General features: G+C 47.5%; 1 protein-coding gene across 3 annotated transcripts in view; it reads left to right on the top strand.

Annotated features, from left to right (window-relative positions):
* Positions 1 to 1,701: 1,701 nt before the first annotated feature.
* The window catches only part of LOC138567068 (polyamine-transporting ATPase 13A3-like), a 656,189-nt gene continuing 631,154 nt past the window's right edge, over positions 1,702 to 26,736 (top strand). For 2 of the 3 annotated variants that reach the window (XM_069644931.1, XM_069644921.1), the window contains exon 1: positions 1,702 to 1,966. The gene's annotated coding sequence lies outside the window, so the exon portion shown is untranslated. The remainder of the gene's footprint in view (positions 1,967 to 26,736) is intronic. The other variant, XM_069644914.1, reaches the window with a different exon arrangement.

Here is a 26,736-nt window from a genome sequence, read left to right as displayed (position 1 = left end):
TTTCGAACTTATAGAAGTGAAGTGTTTTATAACAGATGGTTTAAAAATAAATGTACTTATTTTTTTACCTGAAACCGTGAGTCAGTGTTTGCTTGAGTCACAGTAATTGTGGTCCCTTTGTGTAATCTCTGCTACTGTTCATATACTCTTGAGATAAGCCTGGCTGCTCTGCTACTGCTACCACTTTAACAAAGTAGTACAGGCTTGTACCAAAGGTGAACTTGTATTACCACTTGTAGTCTTAATTGTGTGTAGTGGTTCCTAAGGGTACTGCACAGTATTCTGCCTAACACATTCCTATGAGAACATTCATTTCTCCAAATTTCTCTGATGAAATCTGCATCCCTCCCAGATGCTACAGAATGTTGCTGGTAGAATGAATGTTACATTCATACAAAGTCGATTTGCTACCTGGGCACCACCAATACATTTGGCAAGTTGGCACCCCTGGCCCTGGGCATGTTTTAATCTATAGAAACTCTGTGCACGAGTGGGACTTCCCCCACACTGGCGCAGAGTGTGTGCCCCCGACCAAGACCCAATTATACGCTTCATGCTGCCTTTTCATGGCGTGTGATTCACACCTTGTGAAAGGGTCAAGTCCTTAAAATTAGTGGGGGGACTCATCAACAAACGCCCTGGGGTGCGACGTCGCCAGAAATTAGCACATTAAGGTAAAATATGCACATTTCATTAAATTGGCTTTGCATAACCACCCATATTGCACAGGACGAATGGCCTTTGCCTTTCATAAATTCGACACGCACACAAAACCAAGGGAGGATATTTTCTTCTAATAGTGTTTTTGAAAACGTTGAAAGGTGTGCATGTTTTAAACTCTGAGAACCATTACCAATGTTTTCCGTAGGACTTGCAGTGCCGAAATGCAACATTTCACCTTTAGTTGTTTGTTATTTTTCATTAGATTATATAGTGCCGTGGTGAAGTGCCCGGCCTAAAAACGTGACTACTGCGCTTTGATCCCCGAAGTCGTCTTAAATTCATAAATTCAAAGAGGACATTCAATGTTTATTTTAGGGAGGGGGGCTGAGTTCACCCTCTGAATAAAGTTGGTGGACTCCGTCCCCCCGCGTGTACCCTCGACTTGAGCCCTGTGACCTTGGGGCCCATTACAACAGTTGCCTATCCTGCAATATACCAAGTGGCTGCCACGTTCATTGGAGCTGGTGTAAGAAAGTTGGGTTCGCTCTCTTTATCTTGCTGCCCGTTTTGATGTGTCAGTGGTGTTGTTGGTTTGCCCACAATCTGCCACCCACACGGGTTAAGTTATTGCGGGTAAATTACGTTTTTAGTTGAGCACCTGCCGCCGCAAAAACAAACCTTGGCGTACTTGTATTTCCCTCCTAATCACTCATCACCCGAGGAGAAACGAAGCAACTCAAGACCCAAGACTCCAATAATCTTGATACTCTGTTAGAACAGATGCTATTTGAATAATAATGATCATGCTAGGATGAGGCAGCCCTCGCCACACCCCTCAACACTTGAGCACAGCACCTGATATGGCTGCAGTTTCTCGCGTTAGCACCCGCGCATGCGCAAACGACTGTCGAAATGCGGTAGACAGGGTAGTAGTTTCAGAGACGGAAAACATACCTGAAAGACTACAATCCCCATATTCCCAAGCGCAATAGATGCCACTTTCGTGTTGCTCAGCCCCGTCCTGAGCTACCTTCGTAGCTTCGAGAAGCAGAAAGACTACGTGACCCAGGCTGCCCTGGAAGATCCACACGCCACGTCCGGTCAGAGAGAAGGCGGGAGTGGTTCCTTAGCAGGACGGCGCTGCTGTCAGTCAGTGCGAAGAAGCTCGGACGGCGGGCGGCTGACACCTCAACCGGCAGCGCCCCCCCCACCCCTCAGTGCAGGCCTCCCACCAGCCCGGAGCACCTCTTCACACTCAGACAGGCGGAGCCCACTGGGAGATGTGATGTGGATCCAAGACTGGGTGAGGCGGGAGACAAGAGGGGTGAATATAGTGGGAGAGGAGAGTGAACCTGGGGATGACAGTTCATATCATGTTAACGGTGCCAATCGGTGGCGAAGCTACATATGGCGCGTCATAAGAGTGAGTGAGCGAGTGAGTGGCGGGTGACATCAGAGGGGAACTGTAAGGTGGTGGATGGGGGGAATGTATGAACCTGCTGGGTATAGGGGCGGTGGGTGAATGTGGAGACGGAGATTAGGATGGAGGTGCTTTCTGGGCTGGTGTTAGATGCAGGCTTTGGGGCGGGTAGGGCATGAGAATATATCTAGCATTGGGGTGGAAATGGGGAGGGTGGTGACTGTTTATAAGTGATTGGATTTAGATGGTGACGTATAGGTGTTTACATTACAGGGAGGTTTCAGGGAGCAGTGGGTGGTATGAATCTGTGTGAGGGGGGCGTACAGAGGGAATTGCACTGTTTATATGTTGCATAAAGCTGCCAAGGGACATCCAAAGAGTGTTGGATGGAGCAGGTACTCTTTACTCTTATCGCATCACACAGCACCTACTATCCTCTGCAATATTCTGTGTTTTGCCCATCTTCATGTGTACACCTTATATGTTCCTTGCCTTTTTCTCCTTGCAATGAAGAATGTACCATATGTTCCGCCTTATCTGCATGCCCTGTATATGTAACCCTATATGAAAAGCGCCCATATACCCCTGGGCCAGGCACGTTATATAAATAAAATAAACAAACAGGTCGATATGGAGTTGTTGAAATTGAATTCGCAAATTGAGTGGCGGATGTGGGGATATATGCATGGGGAAGGGTACCTGTTGTGTGAGAATAGGTAAAGACTTGGGTGTTACTTAGGTAAGTGGTAACTGGGGTTGGGGTCTGGGGGCTGTGGAGGATGGGTACTTTTTTGACAGCAGTCCAGATTTCGTGGGGACTGGTGGTACCATATGAGTGACAGCCAATTGATAGCGATGAGGAATAACTTTGGAAAGCTGGCTGAATTAGAAGGCAAGGATGGCATCTGTGTGACGATGACGAAGTCGTCAATACATGTAGCTTGGTGTAAGGAGGATGTCGGGGGAGAAAAGCCTACAATGGAGTATGTTGGACTAGTTCTGCAGTCTGTGTGAAACTGCAGATTGTTTGCGGTAGTTGGTGGTGTGCAATTTATTTATGCATTGTTTATTTATACAGCGCTTATACACAGGTGGAGTGCTTCAAATCGGAGTGCTTCGATAGTTTTCTGGCCAAGGTTCACTTTTGTAAATGCCAAGTAACTGCAAAGTCAATGGTGGGCAGCTGAGGCACGGGTGTAATGTAGGGCTCAATACTATGACTGACCCATCGGCATTTGTCATTCAACTACTACTTCACGGCACTAGTCAAGTCGAATTGGAAATGTTTTCAGAAAAGTATGCAGAAGGAAGAGCTATGAAACGGTTTGGTGTCTGGATATCGGTGGAACCTGTACACACAATTATTAATGGGTGCTAGTCCTTTCCCCCAGTTTGCTCTTGGACAAGTAGTCTGCTACTGTTTCTTTGGCACTACCAACCATCATTTTATTCTTGTTTTTGTTTTTTTTATCTGATGTTACAGAGGGAGGTTTCAATCTAAAGTTGCTGCACATTTTCTGTGGTGTGTGGCCATCAGCATAGTGCCACCTGACTGCCTTGGAGGTGAAAATAATAGAACAGTGTGCCAAGGAGGTTATGGTATGATGATTAAAGGAGGTGCTAAAATATTCCTGAGCTGATGACGCCACACTTTGGTTGCTGGTCCGAAGTAGGGTGTTGTAGCACATTCCTTGGGCGGTTCATATCGCAGTGTTGGAAGGGTTTTCGAGTTTGGTGAATGCAGGTTTTTCTAGGGATGCTTTTCAGGGAACTTTGCCTGTTTTTTTCGGCACCATGTTCTAACTTATAAGATGGACTTAACATAGCATGATCAATGGTGGACCAGTGCATGTAACATTATTTTGGGAAAATGCTTCCTTCGTTCCAGCTATCCTGATCAAGCTCTCCCTTTCAAAGAAAGCTGAAGTGAGCAGTAGCCTGTCGGGTGTTGGTTCCCTAGTGTCTTATACTTTTTTTTTGTTTATTTTTTGCACAGGTGTTATGTTTGGGCCAGAACTCCTACATTGCAGGAGCCACCATTAGGGTGCCTTACATATAGTAACTAGTTAGTATTTTTGATAATGTACATGTTGCGTAGGGGGGGATAGTAAATGGGGGGGTTGGGGCGGTTAGGGAAAAGTATGTACAGCGTGAACATAAATGTGGGTGTGTGATATATTTTACATCACAGAACTATATTCCATTACAACTCAAGGGTGGGCAGGCCACCTGAAATTCAGGAAAACCCTAGAAATCTTCAGATTTCAAAAGGCATTAACATAATCCCGGGAGAGGCTGGGGTTGGGTGGGGGGGGATGCCAGACTGACTGTTGTTTGCAGGAGTACAGGGGTGAGTAGTGGCTAAAGGGCCTACTCTGCCCACACTACTACTAAACCAACAGTGATCCCATTTGTAACAGTGAAATGGGCACATCCTCGCAGGTGTACCTCGTTTAGTGAAATGGGCACATCCTCGCAGGTATACCTCTTAGTGAAATGGGCACCTCCTCGCAGGTATACCTGCTTCACCTCATTTAGTAACATGGGCTGAGAGTAGGCTATACTCTTCAGGAGGATTGTGAGATGGCACAGATACTACGCTAGCAACAGTGCAGTGGTTCCAAGATAAAAGAATGTGACAAAATGACTACTGCCCCTCTGGAGTGCAAGGATGGGTAGTGGCTAAACTGCCTACTCGGCCCTCGGGCTTCTACAAAACAATAGTCTGGGCACAAAATGTGCCATCGCCAGTGGCCATTTGGCTAGTGATATTTGACTTTTGGCGAGAGAGACATTTTGTGCATCGTGTATGCATAGAATTGAGGTGACAAGTGACTTTTTTAATGGCTGGCTAATGGCTTCTCAATTCAACGTTTAATCCCTGCAAAGTGATCCCAATCATAACAATGAAACTGGCACAGTCAAGAGCTGTACCTCCTTCGACTTTTGTGGTAATGTTGGCCGATGGCACGCTATACTCTGAAGAGGGGTGTGAATGTGAGACTGTAGCAGTCCAAACGGCAATAGTACAACAGTTCAAAATAAAGGAATGCCCATTCAAGATTCTATAAAATATTCACTACACGACTAATAACGATACTATTTCAAAGTGAGGTTCTTGCGATCATTGCTGAAGAAATAAGGTGGTAGCTACCCCAGCCCCCCTTTATTCTGCGCTTTTGGGTGATACTCCTTCCGTTAAACTGACTATCTTTGACTATCAATTCTATGAGTGATAGCTGTTCTCTTAAACAGTCTGTTTTGACTGCATATTATTTGAAGCTCGTCAGGGAGTGATGTCTGTTCTGCTAAACACCACCTCAAACTAAGTATATATTATTTCAAGCTAGTCGGGGATGATTTCTGTTTAGTTAAAAGCCTGTGGCCTCTCTAAGAGTGGTGTCTTCTCATTAAATATTGCTTGTTTGCACATCGTGCATATCAACAAGCTGCATACCGAATTAAGTGTGCAGAAAGCAGTAACTTGTTCATCTAAGGCCTTATTGGCACAACTCCGCTTTCTTTCTGCATGTATAATTATATATCGTGCAAAGAAGCAGCAGTGGGTTAGTCCTGTGCCCCCAATACGAATCCCCCAGACTGTTGGGATATTTCCAGGGCTAAAAGGGGACTGTAAAAAAGGTGTCTACGTGACATAAAGTTGCTCCAGTCGACCGCACCCTGCCCCCACTGATTCATGACTACAAACCTTTAATGGTAGTCTGGGGGTATGATATGATGTGATAGGTTATTTATAACGCCCTTAATACCCAGAGGTTTCTAAGCGCGGACTCTGGGATCAAACCTGTGTTGCTCCGTGTCGTCTTGCGTCCAAGGCGAGCACGGTGCACCTGAGCTATCCTCCCGTATAAGGGCCTGGCTAACAAGACATAAAACGCTGAACAGGTTAGATTATTGGAATGGAATTGCCCCATTCCTAGCTGCAACCAATAAAATGAGGTTTACTGCAGGACAGAAGAGGTACAGAAAGTCTAAGTTACACCTCACTCTTCTCGCCCTCTCTATCCCTCTATTCCCGCTGACGTCTCACATCACCCACCTCTAATGTAATTTCTATATTCGTTGAATTTCTTTTTCATGCAGATAACCAACCAAAAACGTAACCTCCTAAATGTTTTTGCTTGACTGATGGAGTAATTTTTCCTTCCTGCGTATACCCTTGGAGTTAGTCAAGCCTAACATTTCAAAGCTGGCCCTTCGATCCTTGTCCGGAGCCAGTGCAGGGACTGCGTGGGCAATTTTTTTCAAACCAAGGATTTCCTGTCACACACTTGAAATCTGCCAGTGGATGTTGCCATTTATTTATTTTATTTTATTTATTTATTTGGATTTGTTTAGCGCACTGCAGCCCAAAGGCATCGAGGCGCTATTAATTGGAAATGTGACTAGGCTTAATTCAGGGTTACATTGAAGGCAGCCCAACAAAAAAATGTCTTAGTTACAAGAGGTTCATTGGTTAGACAAAACATACATATAGTTGGTTACATTTTTAGATCTAATGCATTATAGTTTCAAACTTGCTAATGCTAAAATCAAGCCATATAGGGCGAGACGTAAGGAGAGACCAGAGATGCTGTGTCATACAAATCACATCGTTTTGATAGATCTATCTTCCTAATGTGACTGGGTAGAGAGTTCCAGTGCAAAGCGGCCATGGTGGGGAAACTAGTACCACCTACATGGGCTCTCCGAGTTGTAGGAATAGAGATCCTATTGGTGTAGGCCAATCTAGTAGGTCTGGCTGAAGTAGATTTGGCTATTCATTGGACAAGGTCGGGGGGCAAATTGTGGACACATTAGTGCGTGATGGAGAGGGTTTTGAAAACAATTCGCTCTTTAACGGGAAGCCAGTGAACCTGCCTCCTGGTCTCCAAGATATGATCCTTTGTTGAGATACCAGTGGCTATCCTTCAGAAGTTTGGATGTAATACTTTCAAGACCCTCCTCTTTCCTATCAACTTGTGCCACTCTGCACAGTTGTTTGCCTAGTCTTCAGAAAATCTCTCTAAAACTGGCTATTCACTAGATCGCAACAAAGTAGCATAACACCCTCTACATGCTGGACCAGGCAGGGTTTTGAACCTCTATCCAGCCCTACGTTGAGGCTGTAAGACCCTCCAGAACTATGCAGAAAAGCATCATAGTCCTGCATCTCCAAAGGAATTGATCACTTGGATTTTAACAACATAGGAGCCATCACAAATCTGGAGACACAGACGGATCAGAGCACCGCCTTCACAAACAGGATGAGAGACTCACCCATTCTGGTCAGACTCACTGACCTGTGCAACACTTAAATAAGGAGCAGCTTGGCGATTGGGACGCAGGTCAGACCCCCCCATCACACACAAGACCCTGACACCACCCCACAATCATAAAATAGAACCCAGAACAGTAACAACCAATCAAGGTGCAATCGGGTTATAAAATTCAAATGGGACTCCTCAGAAAACCTCCCCCTTTCTCAACCTTTCAATTTACGATCACCTTCAAACTACAAGCCTGCAACACCATCTCAACCAAAAGAACCTTGGGGAGCAGCTCGAAGCTCATTGCACTGCCTGCTTCATCTTCAGCTCCATCACATGCTGTGCTCTGCCTGCGGCTCTGACAGTAACCCAGCGCTGTCATCTAATATGCCTTTTGAGGTATTCCCTTCTAGAGTCTCTAGACAGAATCCATAGACGAGTGTCAATGCCACAGACCACCTAGAACAATATCAGCACTCAGGATTGAAGTGTAGTACCTGCCTCTAACTTGCTACCGCCCCTCTTTTTTTGGCATAACCAAATGCCACAAAGCCACCACAAATTTCATAGAAGCGCTACTCAAGATCAATTTACATTGCCTAACAATACCATTAATTTGGGCAAAAATAACACTTATTAGTGCACTAGGTAAGGGAGGTATCCGGCATGAACATGAGCTAAAAATATAAGCTTGTTATGACTGTTCAACTGGAAATGATGGATCAAAGTGGGATGAAACATTGTTACGGATTATTTGTTTAAAGCGCTGACTGACCGATTCTCTAAGCATTTTCTGGTGCAAATGAGGAGATACGTTAGCGCATCTCCTCACTTGGGCCAAAGAAAGAAGGAACATTGACAGAGGGCATTTGAATGAGCACATTCTGGTTGCACTCTTTCAGGTGCCCTTTTTCCCGCATTGTGCAAATAAAGGGTGTTTTAGGGCATTTTAAAAGTCATTCCCGATTTCCAAGAAGTTCTGTGCTTTTAAATGGCCTGAAACGAGGGTGGCCTCCCTGCGGTTTTTGAAACAGGCGCTGGGTGAGTATCAAATCGTTTCAGGGTAATTTCTGACACCGTCATGATGTTTCTTTGAAGTGTGACCGCCAGCGTCGGATTGACTGATCTGGCGGTCGCCCCTCGTCCCTATCAGATGACCCAATTTTGTGGGTTATTTTTTATTTTAGACTGTGTGGGCTGGTATTGTGAAATGTATTTATTTTTTGTTTTATTTATTGAATATTTATAAGGCGAACTATGCATCAAAATGGCGCCACAAGACACACAAAAGGTGGAGGGGAACAGGGGAGATAAACAATAACGGTCCTACTAGGCCTTGTGACATTTGGATCGTACAAGTGCAGTAACAGGAAGTGCAGGGGGATGGGAGGGGTGAAGTAGGAGGTGATGGGTGACAGTCAGGGCATGTGGCATAACAATGCAGTGGGGGAGGTGAAGAAGGAAGAAAGGGCCCGGGGCCTATGCAAGTGCTGGGGGGAACCCAAAGGGGCAAGTGCCAGGGGTTGCCGTGGGTGGACAACCATCTAAGTGCAAGGGCAGGGGGTGGTCCAGACTTGGGAGGGATGCCCTAGCCACCAGGCTAGTCGGGGAAGGTGGCACGGAAGGGCAGTACGAGATTGGGGGGGTGCTGGTATAGACAGGTCAAGGAGGGCCTGGTTCCCTGTAAGACTCATAAGGGACCAGGCTGCCAGTAGCAGCGGCCGATTGGGGGGGGGGGCATTGGCAAGGGAGGGCAAGAGGGAAGGAAGCAGAGAAGAGCAGGGTCTTGAGAAGCTTCCAGAATTTAAGGAGGTCTGGCTCAAGTCTGAGAGGGGCAGGGAGGCCTTTACATAGAGAGAGGCACCTGCTAAAGAGAGAGAGTCCTACCCCCTGCGTCTGATCTGCAGTGAGTTGGAGCTAGAGGACCAAAGGGCTATAGCAAGGAGGTATTTAGGGAGAGAGTTGGATGTAGTGGGGTCCCAGGCCCCAGAAAGCCTTGTGGCTGATGCAGAGGGTCTTGAATTTGATCCTTGCAGCCACCGGTAGCCAGTGGAGAGATTTTAGGGCTGGAGAGACGCGGTCCCTGGGCCTGAGGCCAAGGATAAACCTTGCGGTCCTATTCTGGATTAGGATTGCATGCTCACAGCCAGTCGCCTGGCTCCCGAGCCGAGAATACGACCACCAGCACTCCACTCTGTCCCAAGCACGGGAATATCGCCAATGTGGCCGGAAGCTGATGAACACCCGAGCCAGCAGGTAAGTTATTAAGTAGATTTATTGTAGTTCAATCCCAGGAACAAAACATTGGCATGTCCTTCCTAGTCAGCATAACTCCAACTGCCAAGCTTAGAACCTTCACACACCAACACTCCACTCACACTGACATCACTACATTCCATTCAGCAGTGATGTCATCCACTCAGCTAGTAAGCACATTACAACACTTCTCCCTCCTTTACTTTGTTGGAAACAGATAATGATCACACCTAAACCATCACCAGACAAAAACCCCTGCATATACGTGTGGCCAGCACGTAATGCTCCAACTAGTTACACCACTGGCGACAAGAAACTGCCCCCAGAGAACACCAAAACCCCGACACACCAAGGAACAGGAAAGTGCTCCACCAAAGGAGTAAGAACCCAATGAAACCTACATGGCACCCCCAAGATACTAACACTGTGCCAACACGTTGGGCCACTTGACACGTAAGTGTCTACCAAACCCTTATACCAAGTCCTACGCCCAACTCTACACCACTTCCACTCCTCCCTTTATAACAAACAGAGAGGAACCCAACGCATTCTACAAAGGGCTCACTCCTTCCAAAAACAGAACTGGACAACCTTCGAGAAACAAAATAAAAACTACACACCTCCACCTGTTCCAAGCTGCCCCTTAGAACCTAGGTCCTGCCACGACCCAGCGTCCCCAATAGATAACTACCTAACACTCCTCAACCCTCAGTGCACAAACATCCTCCCGTCCTAGTCTGCCCCCTAGGACACCAGGGCTGCCACCCCCGGGCACACTCCACACAGCTCAACAGAGCAACAACAAGCACAACAAGTGAACAGTTCACTACAGCACCCCTAAGGATACCACAAAACCACCAAACCCTTAACCTTAGAGAACCAACTCGCAAGAAAGCAGCACACAGCCAGGACCAAACACCTGGACTAGACACGCACCAACCACACACTAACCACCCTGGACCCCAGGTCCAGCCTACTGCCAGCCGCAGCACACCTACTACGCACCTTGGACCCCAGGTCCAGCCTACTGCCACCCGCAGCACACCTACCACATACCATGGACCCCAGGTCCAGCCTCCTGCGAACACAAAACGCAGCACACTTCACTTAAAGGACCCCTGGTCCGGCCAAACTGCACCAACGCAGCACACTCGCCACTCACCACGGACCCCGGGTCCAGCCTACTGCCAGCCGCAGCACACCTACTACGCACCTTGGACCCCAGGTCCAGCCTACTGCCACACGCAGCACACCTACCACATACCATGGACCCCAGGTCCAGCCTCCTGCGAACGCAAAACGCAGCACACTCCACTTACTGGACCCCTGGTCCGGCCAAACTGCACCAACGCAGCACACTCGCCACTCACCACGGACCCCGGGTCCAGCCTACTGCCAGCCGCAGCACACCTACTACGCACCTTGGACCCCAGGTCCAGCCTACTGCCACACGCAGCACACCTACCACATACCATGGACCCCAGGTCCAGCCTCCTGCGAACGCAAAACGCAGCACACTCCACTTACTGGACCCCTGGTCCGGCCAAACTGCACCAACGCAGCACACTCGCCACTCATCATGGACCCCAGGTCCAGCCTCACCTGCTGCACCCCAGCAGAACACCTCAATAACCAACCACTCCCACACAACGCAACGTTCACCTCACGCACCAATGCAAACCCCCCAAACCGGATGGTTGGCATAAACGCAAAACATTGCACACATTTTAAATACAATAATGATGTGTAAAAATGCATTATATCAACAATTATTGGTAAAGGATAACTGTAGGCGCATATAAATACACACAGCACAGGATAAACAATGCTGTTCACAAAGCAATTCAACCCGCAAGTGCCCCCACCCACGAGTCCGTACCCCCAATAATGGAAATACAACCTGCAAGAAAACATTTTAAGTAATGGACAGTTGCATCTGCATAGAATACGGATGAGTGACAACATATGCAATTTAACGCAATATAATGCAGGAACACACTCAACAACTCAATAGCACACAAAATTGCAATTTCTCAATACAACACAAAGCAATCACCCATACACAACTCTCAGCGCGCGCACTCACTCACTCACACGGGCCCATGCACACGCTCACACACTACACACTACGAACCAACATAGCCAGCACAATGATACAACAATTCACTAAGATATCTAAACTGTTTACAGCCTGCGCAGCACCATCTCGTGTCACAGGGCACAGGCAATTCCCTATACCTGCCCTGACAATCCTGCATGAATATAACGTAAATGCCGCACCAAAGTCAAACCTGCAGCTTCAAGCAACGTTCGCCCATGCAGGTAAGTGCGCCTCACTGATGAACCGCATCGTCCATGATGAGTTACTGCCATGTCTCCACACCGCGCACAGTCGACGAAACAAAATGCTTTCCTGCGCTCCAGCTGACCACGCTGGAACGCACGCAGAGACCCAGGCAACGTCACCGTTGTGGAACGTACGACGCTCCATCCAACCAACCGCACGCGTTCCATCTTCCCTTGCTGGAACGCACGCCCACAAAAAGGCCACGTCATCACTTCACCCGAGCTGCCGGCGAAGCAACAACACTGCCTTGCACGAATGGCCACGATTCCATGGAAATCCACTGCCCAGAACGCCTCCTCCGGACTCTCTCTCCTTGGACCACCGCCGCGGACCACTCGCGACAGCCGAAAGCTGGATCCGGACTCGTGCACAATGCGTCTATGCCCAAAAGCTCTCCTGGCAACTCTGTCACTGGGCGCTGGGATCCCAGGAGTTAATCGCGGCGCTCAGATGCCGCACGGGAACCGCTCGCTCCTCACCATGCTGGAAAGCAGAAGCCGCCTCCCTCTGCGAGGCTCCCGTGCTGGCACCGGCCACGTTCGAGCAGCTCACCTCAGGCTTTGAAGGTGCGGGGGCTCTGAACAGGACGTCTGAGCCAGACAACAACTCCTCACGGCTCCGCACACCGACCTGTGTGCCGTACGATTCCCTTGGCACCGGCTGTCGATTTGCCAGTCACAAGCTCCACCCGGAAGACTTGTTCCTCACGGGAAACGCTCCACACACCGACACGTGTGCCGTCCAGTTTCCACAACACCTGCTGGGGATCTGCCAGCACAAACTCCACCCGGCCAGATTGGTACAGATGGCAGAAGCTCCCCGGGTACCGCACACCGAACTGTGTGCCGAAATTACCGTGTGGTTCCAGAACCACACGGTAACTGGAACAGGCGGCCCACACTGGAACAGCTGTTGCTGTTGACACTGCACACCGGACTGTGTGCCGACTAGGACCTCAATTCAGCACCGCCCGGCCTACTGAAGAAGGAATCAGCCTAGTCCTACAACTGTGGGCCCCTCCTTGCTGACTTCCTCAAGGACATGGATTATATGGAGGGCAATGTTTCCTGGATCTGGTCTGCCCCCTCCACGACAGGAATCCCATCCTCGTCGCCAGTGTAATAACTTGGAAGCTGATGAACACCCGAGCCAGCAGGTAAGTTATTAAGTAGATTTATTGTAGTTCAATCCCAGGAACAAAACATTGGCATGTCCTTCCTAGTCAGCATAACTCCAACTGCCAAGCTTAGAACCTTCAGACACCAACACTCCACTCACACTGACATCACTACATTCCATTCAGCAGTGATGTCATCCACTCAGCTAGTAAGCACATTACAACACAGTCGCCTGGCTCCCGAGCCGAGAATACGACCACCAGCACTCCACTCTGTCCCAAGCACGGGAATATCGCCAATGTGGCCGGGGATCAGGATATTGGATAATTTTCGGGAGAGGAGCTCAGTCGCCTTCCATCCACTCCGCTGCCGGGAGCTGAAAGACACTGTAGATTTCAGTTTTGTTAAAATTGCGTTATTATTATAAAGTAGCTTTCTATTAAACTTTATATGTTCCTCTTGTCTTGGCTCATTACTATGCATGTTTTCCGAACGTCCTCGGAGAGGAGTCTTACGCCAAGAAGACGTTTGACATCATAGGCACGTATCTAAGGCATTACGTGCAGTCAGTCATTGTCTTTTGCCTGAGATGCACGGCCTTACAGATATTCCGTGCCCGTTCATTGTCTGAGACTGACTAGAGCGGGGCAGTGCAGCAAAGCGCGACGCAGATCGGGGGCTTTCCCCATCTGGGACGCCTTGCCATGAGACTAACAGAGTTCAGGTAGACGCACGTGGCGAGATCAGCCTCTGAGAAGATAAAAACGGCTGCACAGCAGGTTTAGGTGGCGGGAGTGGGCCCTGTCACCATCATATTTTTACTTAACCAAAAAAAGCCCTGTAAAAAAAAGAAAATGTCCATCAATATTGGGCTTCTTTTCAGAAGTTGAAAGTAATATGTTCCGTTTCCAAACCAGAGGAGGGTTTTGGGCATGTTAATAAAAATGTAACCAGATCCTGCAGGCTAGGTGCAAACCATATTTTTTTTATTTTTCAACCAGAGGAGTAATGCACATTGTGTTATCTAGAGCAGTCCTTTGGTTTCATGTTGTACGGACGTCTGGGGATGTATTCCTCTTTGCAAATCCGTACACTGGCTAAGCCCTGTCTTTTTCAATGTGGACCCTCGGCTGCAAGGAGGCTATGTGCTCCATTTAACCTAATCAAAGTCTTTGCTAATAAACACATTAATGCTTTATGGAGAATAAGAAGGCAATGCACAGTGTTGATGTGTGGTGGAGGGGCAGGAATATGTTACCCAGCTCTAAGGTCCGTTTTAAATTCTTTGAATAGCTTTTATTTGGAGTCCTTACTATTATCTTTGTTTTTTTTTACAGCTAGTGACACCATGTACACAAGCCTGCATTTAAATACACCAATCCCACTAAGTTTGCCAACAGAGAACGCTTGTTTTATGCAGTTAACGGAGACTATAACCAATGGGACGCTCCGTCAATCAGTCAGTTGCCCAGCCTTCAAAAGAAAAGACTAAATTCACAGGAATTAAAGTGGTGCACCTTTTATTCTGGCAGGCCAACATTACATTCAGACTCTTTCACTTCAGGATTAAGCTGTACCAAGGAAGGACTATGCAATTTGTGGAATGCACTTTTGTCTAAAAAAATAGACATCGGCAAGCCACAGCTCATAAAATGCACGTGGGTTTAGCAAGGCAGTACCATAAAACATATAGAAAGTATGTAGAAGGAAGGCCACTAAATGTTGCAAGGAGTCGGATGAACATGGGGGGAAATGACAATCCGGCTGCTTGTTTCAGTGCACGGTAATTAATAGAAAATATTTCAGGTCAGATTGTATACATTAGAAACATTTGTTCACCAGGACCTGCATTATGATGTTATGGTTTAGGGAAGAGTGCACACAACGTGGCATACGATAGAATGCTGAGCTTAATTTTAGGGAATGTGTTTCGCTAACAAAAGGCATAGTGTAATTTTTTTAAAACGTTTGTATGCAATTATGTTTGTGCTTTGGAAATAGTACTGCAATACCCTGTGTTCTCTCTAAAACCAATAGATTGGCCTTTTTGGGAGAGCGGTCTCGCTATATCCAAGCAGTTGATTGGGCGGTGCGGGGAGTGTGGGATCGCCTAGGACGGAGGCGGACACGGGAGACTGACATTTCCACACTGAACTGTATTGGGTCTAGGGAAATTTTAGGCGGGAGGCGTCAGAAATATCAACATATTGACAGAGAAATCGGGAGTCTCGCGTCTAAATTCTCAGGGTTGGCATGTATGGGTTAGGTGAGGGGTAGAGCTTGGATGGCTTATCTCAGGTCATGTAGCCCTCTTGGTACAATGAGCTACATTAATTTTAACCCTTGTGTTTCCAAATTTTCAAAGCATTGTGTGCAGCATCCAATGATGTTCAGGTAAGATTTGGAGGTGGGAGTATTTTACTCCCTATTTTTAAACTTTGAGAGTAAATGTGATTTTTAGAGAGTAAAATGACTTTTCTCCTTTACTTGACAGTAAAATGTGACATCCAGCCGACGTGTGCAAAAGCTGTATGGAAATCATTACTATGCTGCAGCTTTCTGCATTGTGACAGAATGCACCTTTCATTATTTGTCTAGGGTCTGGCCATTTGATCTCTCCTGTATATATTTAAATATTGAAAACACAAAAACCTAGCCAATTACATTGTAAAAGAAGCATGATTTGTATTGTGCGTTTTGAGGTGCGATAGCAGAATTGTCTTTTGATGTTTAAAGTCCTTGTTTCCTGGAACTATTACTATCTAATGGTATGCCAGTGTTATGGTACAACAGTGCTGAGAGGCAAGGACTCCATGCTAAATTCTATATCCAATCTCATGGTCAAATGGTTATTTATATAGCGCTTGTGGCAAAGCGCTGTACATAGAACATACTGATCACAATTATCATCAAACCGAAGTTGGTACTCCTTTATCGAACTTGAAATGATGAAAGGCTGTGTTGGCCTTGCCGGGAGTCGAACCTGCAACCTACGTATCGTGCACAGATCGCAGCAACGAGTGCACAACCGGCTGAGCTATCTTATTGGCCTACATCCTTCAGAGGTTGGTTAACTGAGTATTGACTGAGGTATAATAAGGACCGGGCCTAGATGTTGGACAAACCATGTATAAAGCGCTACATTAAGTTAAATACATATCTGGATTATCACAGGGACAGGTTTTGCTGAGTAACTTTCATTTGTTTGTTTTTGAACAGCGCTTGCACTTCCTGGAGAGTCAGGTTTTGTAGGTTTTAATTGTAGTCTTGAAGATTTGAGAGGCTAGAACACCTGTGATTGGTGTAATGACAATCACTTACCCTTGAACAAAGACATCTGTTGCCACTGACCATTTATAGTAATGTACCCCACTGACTGCAAGGTTGAATGGATGTAAACTAGACCGTGCATAGACAGCATTTTACACACTGTTGTTGTAATTAAAGTGTAAATTAAATTATAAGTGTAAAAATGATCTTCCTCCATATGATTATTCACACAGGAACTCTGAAAAATACAATTGTGCAATACTGGTTTACTTTCACTGGGGGAAAAAAGCATAATTTGTTACAAAATATTATTTCTCAAATGCAACTTAGTTTTCCATCTTATTAATTTTACAATCCTAAAATGCTAGGAAAATGTGCGCAGTGCTTCTGTTTGCTCCATAGCAGAAGCTGAATGGAAATAAACCATTCCTTTTATCACAGTGTGCTGTTTCTTTTTTTGAAAGGCTTCAGAGAAATGCATTCTGTTTGAGGTGTTTATCCATGGCTTGCAATTACATCCATGTAGATAAAAATCAAAAGAAGCCTTCTGGTTTCTGTCAAGTAACCTGACCTTTGCGCTGCCCTCTATTCTAAACTTGTGGGTAAATGTACACAGGAAAATAATAAAGCTGTTGTATTTACAAGATTTTCATGCTTAAAAAGGCCTGGCATACTCCTTATCTGGAGGCCTGTACTTGGAAAAAGTCCAGAATCGATGGGATTTGCAGATGTGTGCGACTTGGCTGCCGGGCTTATTTTTGTCCCAGTCCGGCCCTGGTGACAGCCCTTGATTAAACTGTGGCTATCACTGTAGTATTTCCATTACCCCAAACAGAAACCCAAATGAACCGGGTGAAGTCCCTATGCTCCTTTCATTTGCTTTATTTTTTTTTGTTTTTTTGAGAATCTGCCCCTGAGTGTGCGCTGTAAGCAAGAGAGTTGAACTGTGATGTTGAAAGTGTAGCATGTAAGTTTGGCTGCGGTGCCGTGGGCTGAACTATCAAGGTACCTAATGATGGGGAGGAGTGGGTGGTGATTACAGACTGTTCATTTCTTCTGGTACGCAATGTTTCATACATTTTTCCACTAGAGCAACAAATGATGATTACAAACAGTAAAACACTTGTTTGACTAAATCCCTTTTGGAATTTGTTTAGGGCCCTTTTGTAACCGTTGAACATGTATTAACTTGATGCAAACCATTGTCTTTAAACCTATTTTGAACTTCCATAATATCACAATTTTATAAACCGCTTACAAGGGGGCCTCACTAAAGGTTGTGCCTGCGCCTCGCCAAACCCTGAGAAGCCCTGGTCAGCAGTGGTCGAAGTGAGGGGGAACGGTCGGGGGACGTGTTCCACTACTTTTATTTTTTTATTGTTAACAGGTCCACTACTTTGTGCAACCATTTTCACCATTTTGGAACTGTTCTTTATGAAGTTAAAACGCGCCTCTCCATTTTACCACCGGATATTGGTTGCAGCTAAACTGAAATCCGTTTCAACTAAATTGGCTCTCAAGCAGCATGACTGCAACCCTTGAGAAATGTGTTGCACGTCGCTCCCTTCCTTCCTACTCTGTCCCCTGCCAGAGTCACAGTCCCCCTACTTGTATGGTACGTTTCTATCACTGCTGGCTAGGGAATGGGGGAATGGTAGTATCTGGAGTGCCCGTTTGAAAAAGCTAATTTGCTCCACCTGGCATTCTGCCGTCCTATGTACCAACTGCCGTGAAAGGAACTACATGTTTAATTGCAAGATAATCTCGTGCCTTTTCCAGCTGTTTCTGTTCATCGGCGCCCCAGATGCATCTTCTCTGCGGTAGACTGGCAAAGGGCTTTATCTTGATGCACAGCTGGCCCTCGGGTCTGCATCAGCCGCCTCGATGTCACATGATACCTTAGTCAGTTGGGTCGAGAAGTCCGGAAAAAGGCGCCTCCGGCATTACTTCCAGCTTTGAGTCACACTCACTGTGTGCTGTATGACGTATCGTGCACCTCACTGTGAGCTGACTTGTACCTTGCGTCACTGGCCTCATGCCATCGGCTTAAGTATCCCCTCTGCTCTCAGGGCAGTCTCGCTTATCACTGGCCTCCTGCGTCTCAGTGCTTCACTATTTCCTCACATCATGGCCCAATTCACCGATGTGCAGTCCCGCTCATTCCTCACTGCTGCTCTCCTGGACGTCAGGGCAGTCTCGCTCATCACTGGGCTCCTGCATCTCCGTGCTTTTTTCACTATTTCCTCACATCATGGCCCAATTCACCGATGTGCAGTCCCGCTCATTCCTCATTGCTGCTCTCCTGGACGTCAGGGCACTCTCGCTCATCACTGGCATCCTGTGTCTCAGTGCTGTTCCACTATTTCCTCACATCATGGCCTTACTTGCAGTCTCTCGTTCTCTCATTACTGAAACAGCGTCTCAGTGCTGTTTCACTATTTTCTCACACCATGGTCTAATTTACTGATCTGCAGTCCCGCTCATTCCTCGCATTGCTGCTCTCCTGGACGACATCAGGGCAGTCTCGCTAATCACAGACCTCATGCGTCTCGGTGCTGTCTCACTATTTCCTCGCATCGTGGCCTTGTTCACCGATCTACAGTCACTTACGATATATTTTATAACGTGCCTGTCCATAAGTGTTTCTAGGCGCCGGGAGACAGAGGGGAGACAAGACAAACGATTCTACTAGGCCTTGTGACATTGGGATTGTGCAAGTGTGACAAGGAGAAGTGCATGGGAGAGGGGGGGGAAGTGCAGGGGAAGGTGGGGGAAGTGCGATCAGGGCATCATGGTTCTGAGTAAGGGCAGCCAGGGCAGCGCGCTCTGGGTAAGTGTAGGGGGCAGTTGTGGTGACAGTTACAGCCCCCAAGTGTGCGGTAGGCCAGGAGGCAGTGCAAGGAAGGCTGGTCATGGAGGAGCTTGGTGTTGTGTGCTATTCTATACATTTATATACATCATTAAATGACAGGATACCATTTCCATGTCTATCCTTTTTTTTATTCATCTATCTTAACTCCCACATTCCATTCCATCCCCAAGTTCTACTCGAGCTACATTCTGCATTCTATACAGTCACAAACCCCCCCCCCCCCTTGCTTATCATATAAGTTCACACTCTCCATCTGCCCGAAAGGATCACATCTACATCAGCTCAATAAGACGTGCTGGCTTGCGTATGGTCCTGTGAGGGCGACTAGTGACTTCTCGAACTTCTTTGTCAAGCAGACAAGGCGGGGAATGTCCAGAGTCTTTCAGTGACAGAATACCAAGAGGTTCCCCGTTTCTCCTTTCCCCACGTGGCTCTCCATCCGGATCACCCTGAAACATTTCATGAAAGAAAGAAGCATCCTCAGTTAACCCACCATCACTGTTCATGACAGTAGCCATGGGCCTCTTGACAGCCGTGACTATTAGCGACTTGGGCTCGTGACTAAAGCCCACCTTACTTTGCTGTTTTTGCTGGACCGGTACAGTTTCACTTTCACCTTCGAGCACCCGATGCATTCCATACAGTCACAACACTTGGTACCCAGTGAGACTCTGCGGGTACCAAGCAACCAGTCGGTGCCGCAGACAGTTAAGCTAGCAAGGTATCGAGACAGAAGGTAGAGGACAAAAGAAAGATCTTGAACTGCTTCGGGAACTTCAGATGGTCCGGTTCAAGTTTGAGAGGGGCAGGGAGGCCATTCCAAGGGAGCTACCTACAGAGAAGAGAGATCTACCCCCCAGTCTCTGCTTGGAGAAATGTCTGACCCTCAGAGTTACAGGTAACTGAGCGAAGGGCTCTAGAAGGAAGGTATTTAGGCAGAGAGGGTTGGATATAGTGAGGGCCCCAGAAAGCCTTGTGGACAATGCATATGGTCTTGAACTTGATCCTTGCCGCCACCGGGAGCCAGTGGAGAGATTTCAGGGCAGGAGAGATGCAGTCCCTGGGCTTGAGGCCAAGGATAAGTCTCAGTCCTGTTCTAGATAATGATAATGATGTGTTATTTATATAGCGCCTTAATGCAAAGCGCTTTACAGAGCACTTGTTTACATACAAAAAGCCACATTGGGAAGATTAAGAGGCTGTTGCAGTAGTGCAGCCTGGAGAGAACCAGAGCTCTGGAGATATTGAGCTTCTGGGGAAAGGTGAGAAAAGGTAAATACCTCTGAGGAGGTGCAGCTGGAAGTGGGCCTTATTGGCAAGGTCTATGATGTAAGGAGAGAGTGGAGTCGAAGATGACACCAAGGTTTTTTGCCTCACAGGAATGCAAGGGAAGAGGGCCCAAGAAGGGGGAGGGAGTGACGGGAGGAGGAGAGGGGGGGGGGGGAAACCACACACCCAAGTTGGACCTTGGAGGGTCAGTACAGGAGGAAGGAGGTCTGCCACGCCAGGGCCCGATCTGTGATGCCCAGGTTCTCAGTCTGTTGATCAGGGTGGAGTGATTTACCATATCAAAAGCAGAGGAAAGGTCAAGGAGGATGAGGATGGAAGGAGAGCTGGAATCAAGATTCAGGTGTTCAGGAGAGCAGTTTCAGTGCCTCTGGCTACTCTGAAGCCAGACTGATGGTCATGAAGGCTACCAACAGATTCAATGTGTAGAGTATGCTGGCAGATTGCCAGCTTTTCCAGGAGTTTGCCCGGGAAAGGAGTGATAGAAATCGGGTGATAGATTGCCAGACAGACAGGATCGGCAGATGAATTCTTTAGGAAGCAGTGCACAAGGAAGTGCTTGAGGAGAGAATGGTGAAGATCCAGTGGTGAAGGAAGATTACAGAAATGGGCCAAGGCTGGTGCGAGGGTGGAAACATGGCCCTTAATAGTTCTGGAGGAGCAGGGGAGTACCTGATTGGATGACACTTTCATAGATCAGACTAGTCTGGAAACATCGCCAGATGTTGTCAGAGAGGAGGAGGAGAAAGGAATAGCAGGAGGAGAGCTGGCCAAAGGGGGGCCTGCGAGAGGTAGAGGGGGGGGGGGGAGAGCGGGTTGGAGGACAGGATATACTGTGTCAATAAGCCAGGAGACTGCGGGCCAATACCGCCCCAGGTAATGCCCCCAGGGGCATTACCTGGGGCGGTATTGGCCCGCAGTCGAGGGGCCTATTGCCATTAGTACCCCGGCCCATTAGACCGGGGTACTAATTGCTTTGTTCTGTTCCGAAACACGTCTTCGGAACAGAAAAAAAAACCAGCAAAAAAAATGGCCGGCGGGAAAGGGAAAACTTCGTCCGTTTTCCCTTTCCATGGCGGCCATCGGGATTGGACACGCTGGGAACACTCTGTTCCCAGCGCGTCCGCTCCCGAGATAAGAAGAAAAAAGAAGGTAAGTGAGGTGGGGAAGTAAAATAAAAAATAAATTTAAAAAAAACGTACCGCGGTCTCGCCGGGGGACGATGGAAGCCTCCAGCCGTGTGGAGGCTTGGAGCACGGATAGCCCCGCTCCGAGTCTCCACACGGCTGGAGGTTTCCATCGTCCCCCGCCAGAGACTGAGAGATAGAAGGTAAGTGGGGTGGGGCTGAGGGTGGGAGGAGGGTGGAGGAAAGGGGAAAAAATAAAAAATGTCTTACCTGAGTCCCCGACGGGGGACGAGGGAAGCCTCCAGCCATGGGGAGGCTCGGAGCGGGGATTTCCCCGTTTCGAGCCTCCTCATTGGCTGAGGGGCTGCCACGCCCCTCGCCGGGAACAGAGTAGCCGGCACGCACGGCATGGACGGGAATACCGTGTGGTATGGCTCGCAAATGGCCAATCACCACACAGTATTACTGTTCAGCTGCGTGTCCCGGGTACTAATGAGTTTTAGTGGTGAAATGAGATGCCGTACGAAGGGCCATGGTGAGGGAACCGGAGAAGGGGAGACTGCAGTAGGATTGGCCAGCTCCTTGCAGATTTTAAAGATTTCAGCTGTGTTGTTAGAGACTGCAGAGACGTGTGCGTGAATATGAACCCTCTTCTTGGAGAAGACCGAGTGTCTGTATTGCCTTTGGAGCAGGCGGCAGTCCAGTTTTATCAGAGGATGCACCTGAAGTCCTTCACTTCCTCTCGGCCACCCTGCACTTGCGTTGCAGGGTGGTGAGGTTGGAGTCGTACCAAGAGTTACACTTGAAGGTAGGCTTCAGACGGATTCTCATGATGGGGCGAGGATGTCCAAGGTGTTGGAGATGGAGAGATGCAAGTTAGAGAGGGATGTGTCGGGGTAGGAGTCAGCTGCAGGAGTAGAACGAGCAGAGAAAGTTGAGGCAAAGGCGGCCACTGACACTCTCTTCATGGGCCGAAAGACAGTGAAGGAGGGTGGCAAAGCTGGGGAGGGCCTGGCCGGGTGGACAAGAAGTTTCACGTGGAAGGAGAGCAGAAAGTGGTCCATCCAAGAGCGAGGAGTAGTGAGAGGGTTTGAGAGGGGAATGTCTGAGGATATGAGAACATCCAAGGTGTGTCCCGGCAGAGTATGCCGGACCAGAGGGTAGAATGGAGATGGGGAGAGAGAGTCGCAAAGATTGCTGAAGATCCCGGAGGACGGATTAGAAGCAACCTGGTGGATGTTGAGGTCTCTGAGAAGGAGAAGTTGAGAGGTAGAGACGAGGAGAGAAGAGGAGAGCCCATTCGGAGAGGAAGAGGGTGATTTGGCCAGGCGGCCTGCATATGGTGACCGCAGTCGGAGAGAGAGGCCAGGGGAGTCCAAGAGAGAGGAGAGTGCCACAGCTCAATGCCCATTTAGTTTTCAGGGCATAAAAGGTAGAATTGCAGAATATTACTTATTTTTCAAAAGGGGTTCAGAATAAAGTTTGCTTGTGTTGATGCTTTGGGCAAAAAAGTGGTGCACGTTTTGAGCAGCACACTTATTTTGGAGTTGTGTGTATATAAACCTCTTGACGCAACTAATTAATTTAGGCATGTTCTTCAAGCTTTTGCTGCCTCAAACTAACAAATGCTTTGTCTGTAGACAGGTGCCCTGCAGGCTGTTATTACCAGCACCTAACCAACATGCCCACGACGGACAGAATTGCTTTTAGTAAGGCAAGGGAAGATGGATGGCCAGGCTGGCTCTCCGAGTGGCTGCCGGGTACAATCGATCGCTTGTCGGGCATGAAATGATAGCTGCTGCTGCTTTTGATGCCTTGGCAGACACCAACCACGCTGTCTGCCCATTTTCCCTGTAGGTCAGTCCACCCCTGAAATGGCCCTTTGAGAGATCCACAAGTCGGCCTACACCTAAGTGGACAGAATGTACCTTTAAAAGACTCTGAGGAACTCTCTGAATACTAGTGTACCCCAGGTAACCTGGTCATCAGTGATGGCAATTCTTGTGCCAACTTAAAAAGATGTCAAGGAGAAGGAACAGTTACAACGGACGGAGGAAGGCCCAGGCAATTTCTGCCATGCTGGGGCCTGGACATGGATCGAGGGGCCAGGAAGCCTTCTCTGTATTGCCCTGTTCCTTTTCCCCATGGAGGCTATGGATTGCAAGCCCCACAACCCTGAATCCGGCCATCGGTTCCCGAGCTAACTTCCCCTCAGTAGCTTCCATTGAAGCGCAGTCAGTTTACAAATCTAAAATGGCGGCAATATGGCTACGTACATGTTCAGTTACTATCGACATAGCCTGAGTGAGCTGTCCATAGCCTGGTCTCCATTGTCTAGCCAAGCCCCTATGTCTGCTTTGCTTTTTGATCAGGCCAGGAGCCGTATCGTTGCCTTTATGCAGTGATGTCCATCTGAATTCTTCCTGTGACTTGGTGTGTTGTCATTCGAGCTGCGTACATACTAGTTCCATTGAGGAGTTTCTAAATGAGAAGAGTAAAAGGTGCTATAACTGGGCCTACTCGTTAAAATTCTACCCACCCACTGATGGGCATTAGGAAGGTAGTTTGAATCAGGAAAAATGGCTACCAATCCATAACAATGGGCTACTTCCACATACAGAGCTGGACCATTTAATCTGCACTGGGATTTACTCTGGTGCCGTCTTGGAATGGTGGACCACACTTCATATGTTATGAGAACATATAGAATTTATAGAGTGCAAGTTCACCAGAAGGCATCATGGCGCTAAACCGGCAAAAAGAGCCGAGTAGAAACAGCTTAAAACAGAAACGTTTTTAAAGAGCGACGGAAGGGAAAATGCTCAGACATAGCCCACAAAGAATAGGAGAGAGAATTCTTTTAATTAGTTTAGTTTATTAGTTTTACAAAGCAACACACCATCAAACCGAACAACTTTCCCCCCTTCCCTCCCCTTGGGGCACTTATGTCCATCATTCCGGGGGCCTTTTTATGTATTGAAGATATCCGTTACTTTAATGTTATGGGGGCACCATTGTTCCATAAAGTCCGACTGAAGATATTCTAGAATGCCTTCCCATTACTTTGCGAACTTGTCTCTCATTCCCTGGATTGTGTGGGTGATTTTTTTTTTCCATCGTGATTTGGGCCCACACCTTTTGTAACCATGTGAAAGTCAGTGGGGTATCTTTATTTTTCCAATTCTGGGCGATGGTTGACCATGCTGCTATGAGAAGCCCCATGAAGCCTCTCCACTGTGTCTTTTTAAATTTTCTTGCTGTTTGGTCTCTTATTCCACATAGACAAACTTCCTCTCCCACTTGCCTCAAATCCGGAAACATCTTTCCCATCTCTCCCTTTTATGTCTTCGCAGAATAGTTGTATCCCTTTACAATCCCACCATATGTGCCTCCATGATCCTACCTCCTCACATCCTCTCCAGCATTTATTTGATGTTTTGGGAAACATTGTTTGTAGTCTTTCTGGAGTGTGGTGCCATTGTGTCACTATTTTGATCCACATTTTTCTAGTCTGTGCAGAGTGCGTCATCTTGGGGATCAGTTTCCATAGGTCCTCCCACTGGGTTTTTGTTGGTTCCTCCCCCAACGTTCTGCCCCACTTAATCATGTACGACCACTTGATTTCCTCCTCTTGTGAGTTTATGAATGAGTAGAGTGTCGATACCCACTTTTTCGCCCCTGTGTTGGAGATAACCTAGTTCTCAAATGGTGTGAGGTTCCTTGTTGCCGCTTTAGTAATGTCCGGGGATTTCAGCAAGTGTTTGAGTTGCTCATATCTGTATTTATCTCGTTGGGAACGTGATGCAGTTGAGTAGCATGAGTCATGTGACCTGATTTCGTTGTCTATGAACATTTCCCCTATTTTCGTTATTCATGCCTCTTCCCATTTTTCATATGCCCCTTGTTCCATACCTGGTGGGAATTGAGGATTTTGGCAAATGGGTGTGAAGGGGCCTAGCGTAGTGGCCATAATACCTTTCCGTGCTTGGGAGTCCCATGCCTCCAATGTGGTCTTCATTATTTCGTTTATCCCTACATTAGGGTGTCTATGTTTCTGTTTCCAGAGTAGTTCCACCAGTGGTGTCCTCGCAACTGCCCGGTTTTGTTTTGCCCAAATCAGCTCTGGGTCTTCCCCATCCATTCCCGCAGGACCTTTTAATTGCGCCGCCTGGTAGTATTTCTTGAAGTGGGGGAGCGCCACCCCCCCTCCCTGGTTGGTGCTGTGAGAGTAGCCCTAGCTATTCTCGGGGTCTTCCCTTTCCATATAAAAGATGTGATTGCTTTAGATAGTGTTTTAAAGAAGGTGTGGGGGACGCCTACCGGGAGAGCCTGAAAGTAATATAGTATCTTTGGGAGGATGGTCATCTTGACTGATTGTATTCTGCCCCACCAGGAAATTAGTAGTGGATTCCATCTTTCTAGATCTCTACGCATGTCTGCTAGGAGCGGCGGGTAGTTTTCCCCATATAGCTGCCCTATTTTTTGGGTTATTCTTATTCCCAGGTATTTTATACCCTTCCCGACAATCTTACGGTCCAGTAGGTTAGCTTCCCTTTTCTAACTTTCCCCTATCACCCGCCAGGATTAGGATTTCTGACTTTCTCCTATTAATCTTTAATCCTGATATGGCCCCAAGTCTTCTAGTTCCCTAACCACTGCCGGTAGAGTTGTCTCTGGTTCTTCTAAAGTTATCAGCATATCGTCTGCGTATGCTATTACTTTGTGCTGTGTTCCTACCATTTCAATCCCTTTAATGTGAGTAGCCTCCTGTATTTTTATTAAGAAGGGTTCCAAAAAGATAGCGTACAAAAGTGGGGAGAGCGGGCAGCCCTGTTATGTACCCCTAGATATTATCCTATCTGTGACCTCTCCATTGATGGCTACCCTGCTGGATGGGGAGTTAGTTCTAATCCTGGCAATATATTATTCCCCAAATCCCATGCAGGTTAGGACTCTAAATAACATTGACCATTCTACCCGGTCAAACGCCTTCTCGGCGTCTACTGAGTGTAATAGCGCTGGGGTGTCTGTTATGCCTATTTTTTCCACTAAGTGGAAAAGCCTTCTAAGATTATGATGGGTTTGTCTTCCCGGGATGAAGCCTGA

Source organism: Ambystoma mexicanum, chromosome 1p (assembly GCF_040938575.1).
Source record: "Ambystoma mexicanum isolate Mex_15411 chromosome 1p, UKY_AmexF1_1, whole genome shotgun sequence".
Lineage (NCBI taxonomy): Eukaryota > Metazoa > Chordata > Amphibia > Caudata > Ambystomatidae > Ambystoma > Ambystoma mexicanum.
The sequence above is the reverse complement of the archived record's forward strand: the minus strand, read 5'-3'. Positions and strand labels throughout refer to the sequence as shown.